This window comes from Sorex araneus, chromosome 1 (genome assembly GCF_027595985.1).
Source record: "Sorex araneus isolate mSorAra2 chromosome 1, mSorAra2.pri, whole genome shotgun sequence".
NCBI lineage: Eukaryota > Metazoa > Chordata > Mammalia > Eulipotyphla > Soricidae > Sorex > Sorex araneus.
Window position 1 is genome coordinate 290,378,030 of NC_073302.1, and position 16,673 is coordinate 290,394,702.

Below are 16,673 nucleotides of genomic sequence, written 5' to 3' on the forward strand. Positions count from 1 at the left end.
AGTAACCTTTAAGCATCATTGGGTATAACCCCCCAAAATTAAAAATAAATAAAAAGTGAAAAATGCAAAGTAGATACAGTCTTTTAAAAAAAAGATGACTGGCTAAGTGGCAAGAGTTGGCAGAAGGTTTGGAGAAAGCCCTCTTACCTTCCCAGGCTCAGAAGGAATCGATTCCGCCTTAATCTAGGCCTTTCACTTTCAGAACAGAAGTGATGCAATAGTTTAAGCCGTTCGTTTGCAAGACGTAGTTACAACTGCCCTAGCACCTTATTAAAAGGAGGGAAATTTCTGCTGGAAAACAGGGCATTTTAGAGGGGAGAGGAGGAATTAGATGCAAAAGGTTCTTTTTATCCCCACTTTATTTAACCACTGTGGTTTACAAAGTTGTTCATGATGATTTGCTGCAGGCATTCGGCAACTATTGGGGTGTGAGTGTGACTGCCAGGACTTTGGCAGGGCAGGGACTTGTCCTGCACCCCACCCCACCCCTGGCCCCCTGACATGGCCCCAGGGGTCTCAGCCAGGACTGGGTCTCAAAATTACAAAAGGGTTTTGTTTGGTTGGGTTTTTGTTTTTGTTTTTGGGTCACACCCGGCGATGCACAGGGGTTACTCCTGGATCTGCACTCAGAATTACTCCTGGAGGTGCTGGGGGACCATAATGGGATGCTGGGAATCAAACCTGGGTTGGCCGTGTACAAGGCAAACGCCCTACCCACTATGCCATCGCTCCAGCCCCCGGAATGGAGGAGAATTTTTTTAACTTAATATCACATTTGTTATATATAATTACAAATTATTTTAAAATATGAATATAAAAAGGCACGCTAAATTGGAACTGAAACATTATGATTTGACCCCAATGAATGGGGGGGCAGTCATTAAAAATCAAAACTTGTTCATTTTGGACCCGATTTCAGGTTGCTCCCCTGGTCCTTAACTAGATAGAGCTTGGACAATACTAAGGAATTTCATCAGATTCCACTGTCTTCATCAGCATGTTTTCATCATCTTCATCAGTTTTGTTTCATATTAACAGGAAACCAAATTCTATTCAAGAAGCACAAACACTGGCTTATCGCAGACGAGAAACCACAGGACACTAATGGAATTTGCCAGTGCCTGGAGAATGACCACAGGGACGGTGTGTCTTGCTCTACAGCTCAGCCCGGCAAGTCACATGCATTCCCTGCCGAAATGGGGTCATCGTTCCAAAGTGGATATTCTCTTGGAAGTTATTTTCTGAGTGTTTGCTGATTGCTTGGCTTCATGAAAGGGGCAAATTGCCACCAAAGAGACGAGCAATTTGTCACATTGATTTCCTCCTTCCGATCTCTGTCCTAGAAATGGCAAAGCACCACCGGGCGACCATAGAGATGAGAAACGTCTTCCAGAGACTCTCTGGTGATAGTCGAAACAGCATGAAGTGAATCAGTGACCCAGAGGCAGTGGACTGGCCCTCACCTCCCCTAACACACCCTGACATTACCCTCCAATCAGGGGGAACCTATCCACAAAATGAACACCAACAGGGGCTAGAACAATAGTACAGTGGGTAGGGCGTTTGCTTTGCATGCTGCCAACCCGGATTCGATTCCCAGCATCCCATATGGTCCTCTGAGCACCGCCAGGGGTGATTCCTGAGTGCAGAGCCAGGAGTAACCCCTGTGCATTGCCGGGTGTGACCCAAAAAGCAAAATAAATAAATAAACACCAACAGAATATGTGAGAATAGAGAAAAGCAGGGGCCGAAAAGATAGTACAATGGGTAGGGCTTGCCTTGCATACAGATTACTGGGGTTCAACGCCTGGCATCCCATATGGTCTCCCGAGCACTGCCAGGAGTAAATCCTGAGTGCAGAAACAGGAGTAACCCCTGAGCATCACCAGTTGTGACCCCAAAAGTAAAAAATAAATAGATAAATAAATAAGTAAATAAATAAATAAATAAATAAGAATTGCAAAGCGGGGGGCCGAAGAGATAGCACAGTGGGTGGAGCTGCTTGTCTTGCATGTGGCCAATTCAGTTCAATGCTCGGCACCATATACGGTTTCCTGAACCTTGCCAGGAGCCATCCCTGAGTACAGGGCCAGGAGTAAACCCTGAGCACTGCTGGGTGTGACCTGCCCCCTGGCCCCCAAAAGAGAACTACAAGGCATGGGAGATGCTGGCAGCTGAGTTCTCCAGGCCAGATCTCCGGCCCCTTAGCGGGATGAGGGCAGACTGAATCCCCGCCTGCCAGGGTCCCAGAGCTCCACCCGCCCACACCCAGGGCCCAGCACAGCCAGGAAACTGGCCCAGCTTCACAGCTGGCCTCAGAGAGATGCCGGCGGCTGACCGACCCATCCCCAAAGCCCCTGAGAAGCACCTGATCGTCACCTCCAAACCTCACGGAGCTGAAAGCCCAGTAGGAGCGCAGCCATGGAGTTGGGAAAGCGGCACAGGAGGGCCCTGAGGGGACGGAGGCGACACCAGCGCCACTCTCCACCGAGATGTGACCCGTGCGGCTTCTCCGTGGCTGGATGACCATGAACCCGGAGGCCATCCATCTACTTTTGGAACCAGCAGCTCCTTGCAGAAATGTCTCTGGACTGTGAACTAAGCCATGGCCCCATGCCGCCCCAGGAGGGGAAAGGTTTTTCTCTCTCGGCTTTTTACTTTCCGGGAGGGAAGGTCTGATTTTGGGGGGGGGGGGGAGGACTCCAAACAATACTAGTGAGTTTTTTGTGGAAATATTAAATGTAATCAAATTAAAGAGAAAGTAAAGTGAAAGTGATCAGCGACACAGGCGGGGTGTGGGTGTGGGAGGGGAGGTATCCTGGGGTTCTTGGTGGCGGATTATGCGCACTGGTGAAGGGATGGGTGTTCGAGCCTGAATGCTTTGTAACTTTCCGCATGGTGATTCAATTAAAAAAAATAAATAAAAAATAAAAATTTTTTTTAAAAAAAGAAGGGCACTGAGCTCGCTGCTAACTCAGAAGGCTTAACTAGCACCTAACAGCACGGGAATTCCTCAGACCTTGACCTTAGCAGCACCATTACAAGATATGTGAAGTAAATGATTTTGTGCCTGCTCAGGGACAAGGCTTAGGGAGAAGAGGGGGTGGGAAGCTGGGGACAATGGTGGAGGGAAGGTCACATAGGTGGCAGGATCGGCGTTGGAACACGGAAAACCTGACACGGCTATATTGTAGATGACTTTGTAAATCATGCTGTTTTAATCATAAAGTTTCATTCCAAAAAAACTTGAAAAACTTTTGCTCAAAAAAATTGCAAAGGGCTGGAGTGATAGCACAGCAGGTAGGGCATTTGCCTTGCACGTGGCTGACCCAGGTTCAGTTCCCAGCATCCCATACGGTCCCCTGAGCATCACCAGGGGTGATTCCTGAGTACAGAGCAAGGAGTGAACCCCTGTGCATAACCGGGTGTGACCCAAAAAGAAAAAAAAAAAAAAAGCAAAGCATACCTCTTTTTTTTTTTAATTTTTTCAGTTGTTGGACCACACCCAGCAGTGCTCAGGAGTTACTCCTGGCTCTGAGCTCAGGTGACCATATGAGATGCCAGGGATTGAACCTGGGTCTGTCTCCTGCCAGGCAAACGCCCTCCCTGCTCTCTCTCTCTGGGCCCCAAATCATGACATTTGACCTGCTTGTGGGTGTGGCTTTAGCTTTCCTCTTCAAACCAATCCTGAAAAAAAAAAAAAGAACACCCCCTAGGTTCATAAATGGTTTCTCTACCCTCCCACACAGACGTTCTTGGGGTCCCCTTATACCCAGGAAAGTTGACACACCTAGAACCAGAACCCCGCCAGCCTACAGTCTTGCATCTGAAAGTCTGGGGGAGCCCCGAAGATTCCATAGAGCCTGCCCTTCCCCCGAGTCTACCTTCATGTCTAGATTAGTCTCACATTCAGGAAGACACTCGAGTTGGTTACACTGAGGGGCAGGAATTAATAACAGGAAGTGATTCAAAGCCCAGTGTCAAGCAAAAGACTGGCCAGAGGAGGGACCGGTCAGTGCTTCTGTTCTGCCTGGTTAGGGGGCGCAGCAGGGTGGAGGTGCAGTCCCAATGGTAAGAGCAGGCTGAAAGGGGGGGGGGGCAGAAGGCAGTGATTGCTTTATTTGCACCTTTTTTGTTTTGCAGGTGATGGACTTTCCAGAACTAACAGCATCCCTCAGATCACCCGGAGGGCTTGTTCACCACCCCCCCCCAAGACTGAGCACCCACTGCTAGAGTTTCTGATGGAAAATTTGGAGGGTGGAGCATATGAATAAGTATTTCTAGCCAGTGCCCAGGTGATGCTTTCACCTTGGTCCTGGCACCTGGTTCTGGAAATCACGGATCCTGGCTGCGTCTGCACTTTCCTGAACACCAAAAAATAAAAAAAAGAAGAAGACAAGAAAAGCTGGAGGTGAGTGAACAGGACTGGGACAGTAGCCGGATGACAACAAAGACTAGCCGCCAAGAGCCGGAGGGGTGGAGAAGAAGGTGGTTTGGAACCTTTGAGGGTGGAAAAAAGAGAGGCAAGCTGGAGTGGGTGCGGCATGACGGCTTCAGGTGTGGAGGAGATTGGAAAGGGTTAGAGCAGCTGCTGCATCTTATTTGTGACTGGGGATGGGGGTCCAGGAAGTATAGACATCTACGGAGAAGAGGGAGACAGGGAGGTTTAGATTCGAGCTAGTATCTCCTTGACTATCCAGTCAAACAGGGAGGGGAGGGGAGAAATAGTGAAGTGTGGGGGAAAGGGGTCTGCTCTTGGGGAAGGGAATGAAGACCCTGCAATGCCAGAAGCAAGTACCCTGGGGTCTTGGTGAAGACCAAGAAAAGTGTGTAAAGGGGCTGGAGCAATAGCACAGCGGGTAGGGCGTTTGCCTTGCACGTGGCCAACCCAGGTTCAATTCCCAGCATCCCATAGGGTCCCCCAAGCACCGCCAGGAGTAATTCCTGAGTGCAGGAGTATCCCCTGAGCATCGCTGGGTGTGACCTTCCCCCCCAAAAAAAGTGTGTAAATACCACATGGTGGTAATCGAGGGGAAGGTTGGAACATTTCACACAAATAAGAAATTATCCAGGGAGATGGCAGAGATTGGGGAGCTTCGGACTAGGATAAGAGTATAAAGACTGAATTCAAAACAGAGTGTAAAGATTAGCTACAGATTTTAGCCAGAAACAGTATACGTTGTCGAGATGCAAATTGATGCAGCTATTTGGGAAAGCCGAGTAGTAGAAGGGCCTCACAAAACACAGCAACACCACTGGATATAGTTATCTTACTTCTGGCTTCAATATGTCAAAAACAGTAATAAGAAGTCTCACAATGGAGACGTTACTGGTGCCCGCTCGAGCAAATCGATGAACAATGGGACGACAGTGCTACAGTGCTTCTTCTGGCTTATGACCCTCCTCCCAGAAAACCAACAACACAAACTCAAAGAAATATATGCACTTGCATGTTTATGGTTTATTATTATCTACAGCCGCCAAGAGCTGCAAACAGCCTTCGTGCCCATCAGCTGATGAATAGCTAATGAAGATGTGGTCCACATGCACAACACAACACTGTTTCACAATCAGGATAAAACTCTTTCCTATGCAACAGCACGAGTAGACCTGCAGGATATTATGTTTAGTGAAGGAAGCCAGAAGGAGAGGGCTAAACGCGGCATGACTTCACAGAGAAGACAGAGGAGCTAAATAAACAAAATCAAACAATTTATTGGTACCAAAGGAAGAGGGGCAGGTATCCTAGAACGAAGGGAGCACACATGTTGGTTTACAACGAGGCTGACCTGAAACGTAGATACGGTTACGATGCACTTGTCACTTATATCACTTGTCATCCCACTGATCTCTGATTTGCTCAGGCAGGTGCCAGTAACGTCTCCATTCATCCCTGTCGCATGCTAGTGTAGCCCAATGATATCTGCTCGCTCCAGGAACATGAAGAACCTCAAACCGTTCATTCAGGATTTTGATGAAGTCTGACCATCTTGTAGGTGGACGGCCACACAATCTTTTGACATCCTTTGGAATCCAGTCGGTAACAGCTCTAGTCAAGCAGTCATCTCTGAATCACATTACGTGTCTGGGCCCATCTGATTTTCGACACCTTGGCAAATGAGACAGCATCCCTGATTCTTGATCATCAACGGAGGTCGGAACTCCAGATTCCTTTTCTCACTTGAGTGAAACATGATATTCCAAGCATAGCTCTTTTAATTCCTCTTTGGGATACCCGAATAGCGTTCTCATCCTGTTTTCATAGGGCCCAGGTCTCTGAGGCGTATGTTAGTGCAGGAAGAACAGTGGAGTCGAAAATATGTGCCTGGAGCCAGAGGTTCTTTGTCCTCTTAACAACTTCTTCAATGCTCTTGAAGGCGTTCCACACTGCTCTCTTCCTCCTGCGCTAAGTCGTTCCTCATGTTGAATTCTCGACCCAGGTACACATACCTGCTGCATTCGGAGATGTTCATTCTGTTGAGAGCAAATGAAACGTCAAGGACTAGTTCGTTTTTCATGACATTGTTACGATGTAATGTTAGCTTTATTTCAATCAGCTTTTTAAGTAAAAAAAGGGCTGTTTTTAATTCACCCCAAGTAATTTAAACACTGTGGTTTACAAAGTTGTCCGTGGTGGTTTGTTACAGGCACTCACTATTCCAACCCCAATCCCACCACCACTGTCACCTTCCCTCCACCACGGTCTCCACTGTCCCAAACACCTCTCAAGCCAGCCCCCCATAGCAGGCTCATGATAATTTATTTTATGATGCTTGTTACCACTAAATGGCTAATGGAATGATCAAGAAATATTTCCCTAGGAGATAGTTTGTGAAAATTGTTGTATATCTCATGGGGACATTAAGTTTGTATAAAGGGTTGTTTTTAATTTTGCTGCCATTATAGTTTGGCAACATGGTTATGAAAGTGTTCGTGTTTATGGTATTGATCGAAAGTCCCTGCACCCAACTATCACCAAAGGACCTCAGGCCCTGCAGCTCCCGCCCTGTGTCCAGATGCTCTGTCACCTCCAACCCCATCTTCATTCCCAGCATCCCTCTCCCCACTGCTCACTGGCCTCAATTTTCAAATTCAAGGCCAAGGGTTCTTCGTTGTTCAAAACTCAGTTCCACTGTTCTGTCTCTCTGTTCCAGAGATGAGTAAGATTATCTGGCATCGAAATGGAAAACAAATTATCAAATGCTTTCTTTTCAGCAAGTCGACTTTAGGGGGGAGAAACTCCAAATCAATAATAATGAATTTTTTTGTTGAAATATTGAATGTAATCAAAGTAAAGTGAAAGTAAAGTGAAATTTACCAGTTACACATGCGGGGTGGGGGACTGGGGAGGTGGGGGGAGGGAGGGAGGTATACACTGATTCTTGGTGGTGGAATATGTGCACTGGTGAAGGGATGGGTGTTTGAGCATTGTATAACTGAGACTTTAACCTGAAAGCTTTGTAACTTTCCACATGGTGATTCAATAAAAGAATAAAACAAAACAAAAAACAAAGATTATCTGGCATCTTCTGAGTCATTTTTTTCCCAGTCAACTCAGGGTTTTTCTCTGAGTCTCCAGGGCATCTCTCTGTCCCCAGTGGATTGAGTCAATGGCAGAGGAAGTGACACAGTGCAGGGAGAGGATTTGAGGGTGTCAGGGGGTTAGAGCGCAGGTGTGAGGGGAGCAAAGACACAAGCCAGGGACCACGGTGGCTGGACTCCAGTGAGCAGCAGTGGCTGTGCCATCACACCTCTGACCCTAGAGTTATGGTTGAGATAAATTACAGACTCTTCCTACCATTTCAATGACTTCACTTTCTAACTACAAAAATATATATACAACTGTCCCTTTAGAAAGCTTTCTAGATACAGAAAGGTTAAAAGGATGCACAGAAATTTCTGGAAGCCTCTAGCTATACTGTTCCCGGTCACTCTAGCCCATGTCCAAAGAAATAAAAGACTTGGGGCTGGAGGAATAGCACAGCGGGTAGGGCATTTGCCTTGCACGTGGCCAACCCGGGTTCGATTCCCAGCATCCCATATGGTCCCCTGAGCACCTCCAGGAGTAATCCTGAGTGCAGAGCCAGGAGTAACCCCTGTGCATCGCCAGGTGTGACCCAAAAAGCAAAAACAAAAACAAAAAACAAAGAAATAAAAGACTGAGATTCCAGTCTTACCCAGCACGGTGCCAGGAGTTCCAAAAGGGCAGAGCAGGCTCGAGGAAGCCCGTGGGCAGCCCCTCCTGTCTGCCAGGCCCTTGCCCAGGGGCTGCTCGGATTAACTGCCCGGACTCACGAGAGCAGCTGAGGACGAAAGGGCAGTCTTGCTTCTATCACTGAGTCACAAATAAGGCAGAGGAAATTTCATTCCTCCGTAGCTCTGAGCACTGTGGAGCTTTGGGTCACTCTGATTTCCTCCACAGCTCTCGTCTACGACACTCACACACCGAATTTGATATCACCTCAGTAGGCCCATCTCTACAGAGAGTTTTTAAAATTACTCTCGGGGCCAGGCGATATTTCAGCAGGCAGCGCGCTTTACCCTGCACACAGCTAACCCAGGTTCTGTCCCCGGCGCCCCAGATGGTCTCCCGAGCCTACGGGCAGTGATCCCTGAGCACAGAGCCAGTAACAAGCCCTGAGCACAGCCAGGTTGGACCCAAAAATAATAATAATAAAATAAATAAAAATGTAATTAAGACATTTACTGCAAAAACAGTGAATCTCCTGTAAAACATTTTGCAAAAATCCTATCTTTCAACACAGTGGAGGCTAGTAATTGCTTGATTTGTGGGGGACACACCCAGCGGTGGTCAGGAGCACCCCCTCCCACAGTATTGTCTCTCCAGTACTCGATTGATTCATTCTTTTTGCAGACACACCTTACAGTTCCATCTAAAATACAATTTTTGAGCAGCAGGTTGACTGGGAGATCATTTATTCACAAGAGAAATTTACGTGCCAACTTACCAACTGCCGTGCCTCCGTGTCCCATAAACATCCTGGCACAGATGGGGACCACCCGGGTGATACTTCAGAGAGTAGGGCACGCCAAACTGCGTTCAGTCCCCGACATCCCATACGGCCCTCTGAGCACTGCCAGGAGTGATTCCTGAACTCAGAACTAGGAGTAAGCCCAGAGCATCACCAGGTGTGGCCCCAAACAAAACAAAACAAGCAAACAACACTGGCGCCAGGACTGGAGAGAGAGTGCAGAGACACGCTTTACATGTGGTGTGACCCAAAACCCAAACAACCAAAGTGAAAGCTTCCAGTCTGCATACCCTAATGTAAATCAGGTCATGAGCGTTGAGTTTTAAGGCCTGTGACACAATGTCCCCAACTCTCGGATCACCGCCTCTGTTTTACTAGGCTGACTTTAATCAAGGTGCAACAGAAGAAATCTGAGTAGAGAATCGTCCTGGGCATTGATGTTTAGCTTCCCCCCTGTCATTCGTAACTGCTGCCACGCCCACCCCTACTCCACGGGTTTGTGACCTTGCTTGCCCTGCACTGCCCTTCGGGTCCAAGCTATCTTCATGGCAGTGAGAAGGGGCTGTACACTTGACTTGGGGCTCCTCCGGGGGCACTCTGTGGGGACAGATCGCCCACACAGTTGCAGAGCAGGAGCACCCGTCCCAGACAGTGGAAGCCCGGGGTGGTGCACGGAGAGAACCCCAGGGGTCGAACTCATGACCTCACACCTCCAGGCATCCTTAGCCAGGAGGCACACCACCCGTGTGAGGTCTTTCCCGAAGCACTGTGTTCCATCTCACACCCATCCCTCCCCACAAAACAATCCTTCGCCCTCCTGTTTTGTATGGATGTAGCTTTTTCATCAGCTGCATCATTCTATTTTTAACAAATCTACAGGCACACACAGAACCACACGAAATTGGTTCTTGGCAAGTAGCCACCTCTCTGCGTGGCACCTGAGTGAGCACGGCAGCTCCCCAGGGAACACGCTGAGCCGTGGGCCGTGCTTCGGAGCAGGTGTGCACCCTGCAATCACTGAGCCACGTGGGTGGAAGTCAAGGGTAGGAAGTGCAGAGCAGTTATGAGACCTTCTATTACACACACATGCACATGCACACACGCATTCACGCACACATGCACACAACACATGGCATGCACACATACACATACACTCACACACGTATGCACACACATGCACACATGCACACACACACTCACGCAAGCATGCACACGCATACTTGCACACATGCAGACATGCATACACATGCACACACACATATGCAAGTACACGCTCAGTCAAGGAGGCCACAATCATCCGTGAACACTGACAACACAGATTTCGGGTAAGAATATGAAGCAACAAAAATTATTATTTCTTGCTGGATTGGGACAATTCCACAATGGTATGATTACTTGGGACAATAGTTTGACTGTTTCCTACAAACCAAGCGTAAGACAACAGTCTCGCCGTAAGATCTCTTATCACACTCCCGGTATGAACCCAGCTGATCTGAAGTTGCATGCCCACACAAAAGCCTGCCCTTGAATGTCTATAAACAACATTATTCATACTTGCCAGAAAGTGGAGGCAACGCAGGTGTCCTTCCTCAGGGGAAAGAGTAGTCGGACATCTAGTTAGGGAAAGTCCCTCCAGCGAAATCCTAGTGAACAAGAAAAAGGAGTGAGCTCCCGACCTTGGAGGCGTTGTTGGGGCTGCACTGAGCTGTCAGATGGGCCCGTGTAGACTGCACAGCACCGCGGGCAGGAACAGAGGGACTCATGAACACGGGCGAGATTTCTCGTGTGTCCTGACAGGTTTGGATGAAGCTGGACATCTTTTTCCTTTCAGCTGCCTTCAGTAAATAATTTCATATATTTCAGTGTATTGAGAGTCAATTTTTTCTTTTTTCACAGAAGCCCAGCCTGATCCTGATCCTGACATATAGATTCCAGGCTCTGGCCCAGCCTGGTCTTTGGGATGCAGATTTCAAATGCTTGCCCAGTTTGACTTTGGGGTATAGGCTTCAAGTGGGGCCCAGCCCTGTCTTTGGGATGCAAACCCAAATACTTGTAGCCCAAGAAAGGTTTCGGTTTTGGTTTTGTATCTCTTTCCTTAGGCCAAAATTGACTGGCCTGCGGACAGGAGGAAACAGCACATGCTCTGCCGGCCCCAGTGTTCTTTCTGTAACTCCTTTCGATGGCATCACTGTATTGCGCCCCTACGAGTATGAACAGTAGGATGGTAATAAAAGGCGATTTGGGGGCTCTCTACCTTTGTCACAGGTCTGAGAGAACCTGGACCCTCCGTGACGTAAATCTCTCTCTCGGTTCCTTGTCTCAGCGCCTCCGACTGAAGGAACGCTCACACACCAGGGCATGAATGCTTCTTCCAGGCCCGGTGCTAACAGAGAGAAACTGGCTGCCGAGGCTTAGGTGAAATCACATTTCCGTAAACCCTGGAAAAGGCCAAACTGTAGAGACAGGAGAGAGAACCACAGGGGTAAGGACTTCGAGCTTTGAGGAAAGAGGTTTTATTTACTGTTTTATTGGAGCATCATGAGATGCACAGTTACCAAGTTGTTCATGACTGGGCTTCAGTCAGACAACACTCCGACACCCTCCCTTCACCACTGTACACTGCCCACCACTAATGTCCCCAGTTTCTTTCCAGCCAGCCGAGTCTGCCTCTATGGCAGACACTTTCCTTTTCTCTCTATAGATAGATAGGTAGATAGATAGATAGATAGATAGATAGATAGATAGATAGATAGATAGATAGATAGATAGATAGCGCTGGAGGGGCAGAGGCGAAGGGTAAGAGTTCCCTCAGCTGGATGCAGAAGATCTTGATTTCTGGGCCACTGGTAGGTGACCCTGCACCCTGCTGCCCCCAACACCAGGGGGTGCTGTGGCTGGGAGGGTCTAGAACGCTCTTCCAGGAACCATTTACCTGAGCATTTGAACAGGTCTCTGTAGGTCACTGGTTCCCAGAACAGTGAAACTGATGCCAAGAAGGCAGGCTGGGGGCTGGAGTGATAGCACAGCGGGTAGGGTGTTTGCCTTGCACATGGCCAATCTGGGTTCCATTCCTCTGTTCCTCTCGGAGAGCCTGGCAAGCTACCGAGAGTATCCTGCCCACATGGCAGAGCCTGGCAAGCTCCTCGTGGTGTATTCGTATGCCAAAAACAGTAACAACAAGTCTCACAATGGAGACGTTACTGGTGTCTGCTCGAGCAAATCAATGAGCAATGGGATGACAGTGCTACAGTGCTCTCTCTATATATATTACACACACATATATATACATATATATACAACCTAGATCGTCTCTCTCTCTCTACACACACACGCGCGCGCGCGCACACACACACACACACACACACACACACACACACCCTCTCTATCTCTCTCTTGCTTTCCTCTTGGGCACTATGGTTTGCAATACGGATGCTGAAGGGTAACTGTGCGTGCCCCTTCACCTCCTCCCAGCACTCAGTTCTTGTCCGGGGGGATGGTTTCCGACTCTCATTGTCATAGAGGCCCCTTCTCTGCCTTCAGCGCCCTTACCCCCCTTCCACTTGCTCTCGCTGTGGCAGCACAGCGATATGGTTTGTGTGTGTCATGTCGGGGCCACCCTCGGTGGTGCTCAGGGCTTACTCCTGGCTCCGTGTGTGAGAGTCAGTCCTGGCAGTGCTCGGGGAACTGTATGACCCCTGCACTCACTCTCCAGTCCCGATGTGATGAATACTTTTTAATTCCCTCCCTCTTCCCTCTGCTGTTTTTGTTTGTTTGTTTGTTTGTTTTTGCTTTTTGTGTCACACACAGCGATGCTGATGCTCAGGGGTTACTCCTGGCTCTGCAGTCAGAAATTACTCCTGCCAGTGCTCAGGGGACCATATGGGCTGCTAGGAATCGAACCCGGGTTGGCCGCATGCAAGCCCTACCTGCTGTGCTATCGCTCCAGCCCCTTCCCTTTATTGTTGATGCTGTTGTCATCGTAACAACCTGGGGGTCTCTCTCTCTCTCTCTCTCTCTCTCTCTCTCTCTCTCTCTCTCTCTCTCTCACACACACACACACACACACACACACACACACACACACACACACACCTGGCTTCGGTGCTACGACTTGTCTCAGCTGTGGTGCTCACAGGGTTCCCACAGCAGCTCACCTGGGTGCGGGGGTTGGTCAGCAGTTCGGAGATCACCCTCACAGGTACAGGAACTGACCGGAGATGAACAGCTGGTGGACATGTAACAGGAGACTCGGGAGGGACTGGGGGCTCCAGGGGTCCTAGAACAGGGCCAGACACTTTAGTATGAACTCGGGTTTCACACATGCATAGAGAGATGCGCCAGGAGACAACAGACCATTCAGGGCACTGGCGCCTCGCCCCTCCCTGCCTGCACCCAGCCCTGCCTTCCCAGGGTCAGACCCTGAGCCCACTCCTTCTCTGGCACCACGCACGGCACCCTGTGTGCTGACGGTTCCAAACACCAAAAGTATCCTTCTTTAAAACTCGAGTCCCGGGGCTGGAGCGATAGCACAGCGGGGAGGGCGTTTGCCTTGCACGCGGCAGACCCGGGTTCGAATCCCAGCATCCCATATGGTCCCCTGAGCACCGCCAGGAGTAATTCTTGAGTGTAGAACCAGGAGTGACCCCTGTGCATCGCCGGGTGTGACCCAAAAAGCAAAAAAAAAAAAAATAATAAGTAAATAAATAAACAAATAAATAAATAAATAAATAAAGCTCGAGTCCCACGAGACTCCGGGTGTGACACGAAGCCATGAGGAGGAACGAACGAGCATCGTGCAGCGCCCTCAGTTAGCTGGACTATAAAAGTGGGTTGGAAACCAGGTGAGAGAAAGCCTGTGTTTCAGCAGGACCCGGGTTTCTTCCCTGGTGTAGACACAGGGCAAAGGGTCTGCCGCATCCAGGAGGGGGCTACGGCCACTTCTCCCACCCAACCGCGGGTCCTCGAAGCACCACTTAGAGGCTGGAGAGAGAGTCCGGGGGGGTAAGGGGCTTGCCTGGCATGCAGCCAACCCTGGTTCAACCGCCCCCCCAGAAACTACACAGAGTTCCCCAGTCACCCCAGAAATGATCTCTGAGCACAGAGCCAAGAGTCAGCCCTGAGCACAGCTGGGTGTGGCCTCAATATCAAAACACTAAATTAAAACACCACTGTCCTCTGGGTTTCCCTTCGCCCTGGCAAGTCGGCACGGGCTTCCTCTCAGACTGACCTGCTCACTGACCATGGGCCTCAGAGGGTCATTCGGGGGGTCGGGGGTTGGGCGCCAGGATGGGGCCTAAGGGTACGGAGATTTCCCGCCGGAGCTGTGTCTCCGAGACCTACTTGCAGAGTCCCGGATTCTTCTCTGCAGAGACCAGCGCCCCGGTCGGGTCCCTCTAAGTCTAAGTGGCTGCCGGAAGGACTCGGTGTTCTAGGCCACGAGGCAGCCCCCAGAGAGCACTGTGCCAGGAGCTGCTGCTATTTGACCTGGAAAACAAGAATGCAAGGAAGCTGAGTGGGGCGCCCGGAAGAGAAGGGCAGAAGGGCCCCTTTATGGTTGGGGTACCAAGGGACCCCCTACACCACTCGTGGTGGGGAATGCGTGATGTTCCCAAGGCTGAGTACATAGCCTTTGAGAGTATAAGCCCTGGTGCGATTCCAGACACCCCATATGGTTCCCTGAGTCCCACTGGGAGTGAGCCCTGAGCACAGAGCCAGGAGCACCACGGGGGGGGGGTGGCAGCGGGGGGAGGCAGGTGGCCGAGTTCCTCTCCTCGCCCGCCCCTCACCCCCCAGGAAGGTCTCTGATGTCTATGATGAGCAGAAACCTGCTCAGTCAACCTCTCTCTCCTACGTTACAGTCTGTCATGTGGAGAGGGCAGAGTGTAAAACAGGGCACTGGGAGAGCCGACAGTGGGACGGCGGGGGGAGGGTTGGGGGCGGGTAGGAGCCCAGGGGGTGAACCACGGCAGTGCAAACAACCTCGCAAAGTGAGAGCAGGGCAGAGGCACCGGTGAATGAGTGAGCAGAAAAAGCCGAGCCTGTTCCACTTCCCTCAAAGCCCCCGGGTCGGGCTGTGCCGCTTTTAGAATATGTAACTGTTCTGCGAAGTTCAGTCCAAGTTCAAGTTCTCAGTGGACGCTGAAAGCGAACTAGGGGCGGGGGGGGGTGGGGGGGGGCGAGCTGGATTTCCCCCTGCAGGAGCTGAAGGACCCCCCCAACCACCACCACCAGGATGTGTGGGGAGCCCTTGGTGGCCCCCTCCCACCCCCAGAGAGAGGGAGCAGGGGAGGAGGAGAGAGGGGGAGAAAGTGCAGCCCCCCCAACGCGCCCACCCTCCCCCCCCCCCAGGACCAAATACTGAAATCAGAAGGGAAAGAGCAAGGGTGGGATTAGGAAACCCTGGTTAGGCCAAGCCCCGCCCACTTGGTGACTTCTAGGAGGGCCATGCACGGGTGGGGGGTGGGCTGGTTTTCTCCCTTGAAACACTGCCTCAGGGGCCTGCCAGGCCTGCAGGTCAACTCCATGGATCCCGCCCTGGGCACAGGGGTGGGGTCATGGGGTCAATGCTCACCCCCTCCAGTCTCCCCCAGACACCCCCACCCAACCCTATCTCAATCTGCATCCCCAACTCCTCCCCGCTCCTTCCCCACATCTCTCTGCCCACATTCCTCACCTCCTCCCACCCTGCCTCCCCAACCCCCTCCCACACCCCCCACGGACCCCCCTGCCCCGTCTCTCCCAACCCCCCCATCCTCCCCGCCCCTCTCCTCCAGCCCCCACCCCCACCTCTGCACCCCTTTCGGCTAGAGGCCAGAATCCAGGAGGGGCCAGGATGCCCTCCCCAAGGTCACGGAGGAGGAGGACAGGCACAGCTGAGACCCCTACTCAGGACCACCCGACAGCCCAGAAGCCTGACAAGGAGCATTAACCGGCCACATCCTCTCTGTGCCTGCCCGCCCTACCAGGGCTGAGGGCCGCCCCCCCCCCCTGCTGTCCCTGCTGACCCCAGCAGCTGCAGAAGGGGACTGTCCCAGCGCATACAGCACCCCGACCTTGCACGGCTTTGGGAGACGCTGAGCCAGCAAGCAGGGCTGTTCTCTCTATCTCTCTCTGTCTCTCTCTCTCTCTGTCTCTCTCTCTCTGTCTCTCTCTCTGTCTCTGTCTGTCTCTCTCTCTCTCTCTGGGTAACCCCTGGGGTGCAGAGGCTTTTTCAGGCTCCTGCCGTGCAGCCTCCCTGACCTACCTTCCCTCCCTCACCCCCCGAGCTATCTTTGGAAGTGTGTCTGCGACAACGGACAGGTGCCACGTCCCAAACCAACAGCCCCACTGAGCCACAGAGGCCCTGGACTGGGGCCTCCCGCCCTGCATGACAGCACACATGTGTGCACCGAGGCACACGCATCTCACAGGCAACTTGCAACCAGCTCCGGACACAGACGCACAGATGGCTCCCCCACCCAGAGCAGAGGCCGGGGCCCTGGGGGTGAGGGTGCTGCCTCGAGGGCCTCGGAAAGACCCTGCAGTTCCTGGATCCCCTAAGCCCAAACTCCCCGTGACCCAGCCTCTTCAGCCACCTCAGCGCCCCTCTCCGCCTTCCCCTCAGGTCCTTCTCTCCAGTCCCTGTGCTACCACCCAGCTCCCCAAGCTGCCAGACCTCCGGGATGTGACCTGGGGCAGGGC

General features: G+C 51.3%; 2 long non-coding RNA genes across 2 annotated transcripts in view; both read right to left on the reverse strand.

Moving 5' to 3' along the window:
* Positions 1 to 5,695: 5,695 nt before the first annotated feature.
* LOC129403609 (uncharacterized) lies at positions 5,696 to 9,102 on the reverse strand. The gene is made up of 2 exons (XR_008629330.1): positions 8,970 to 9,102; positions 5,696 to 6,474 (listed from the first exon to the last, which is right to left on the reverse strand). It is a non-coding gene; the product is annotated as an uncharacterized LOC129403609 (long non-coding RNA).
* Positions 9,103 to 10,551: 1,449 nt separating this feature from the next.
* LOC129403607 (uncharacterized) overlaps positions 10,552 to 16,673 on the reverse strand; it is a 93,133-nt gene continuing 87,011 nt past the window's right edge. The window contains exons 4-7 of the long non-coding RNA XR_008629328.1: positions 14,334 to 14,477; positions 13,148 to 13,269; positions 11,248 to 11,446; positions 10,552 to 10,636 (exon numbers count right to left, since the gene is read on the reverse strand). This is a non-coding gene — a long non-coding RNA (uncharacterized LOC129403607). The remainder of the gene's footprint in view (positions 10,637 to 11,247; positions 11,447 to 13,147; positions 13,270 to 14,333; positions 14,478 to 16,673) is intronic.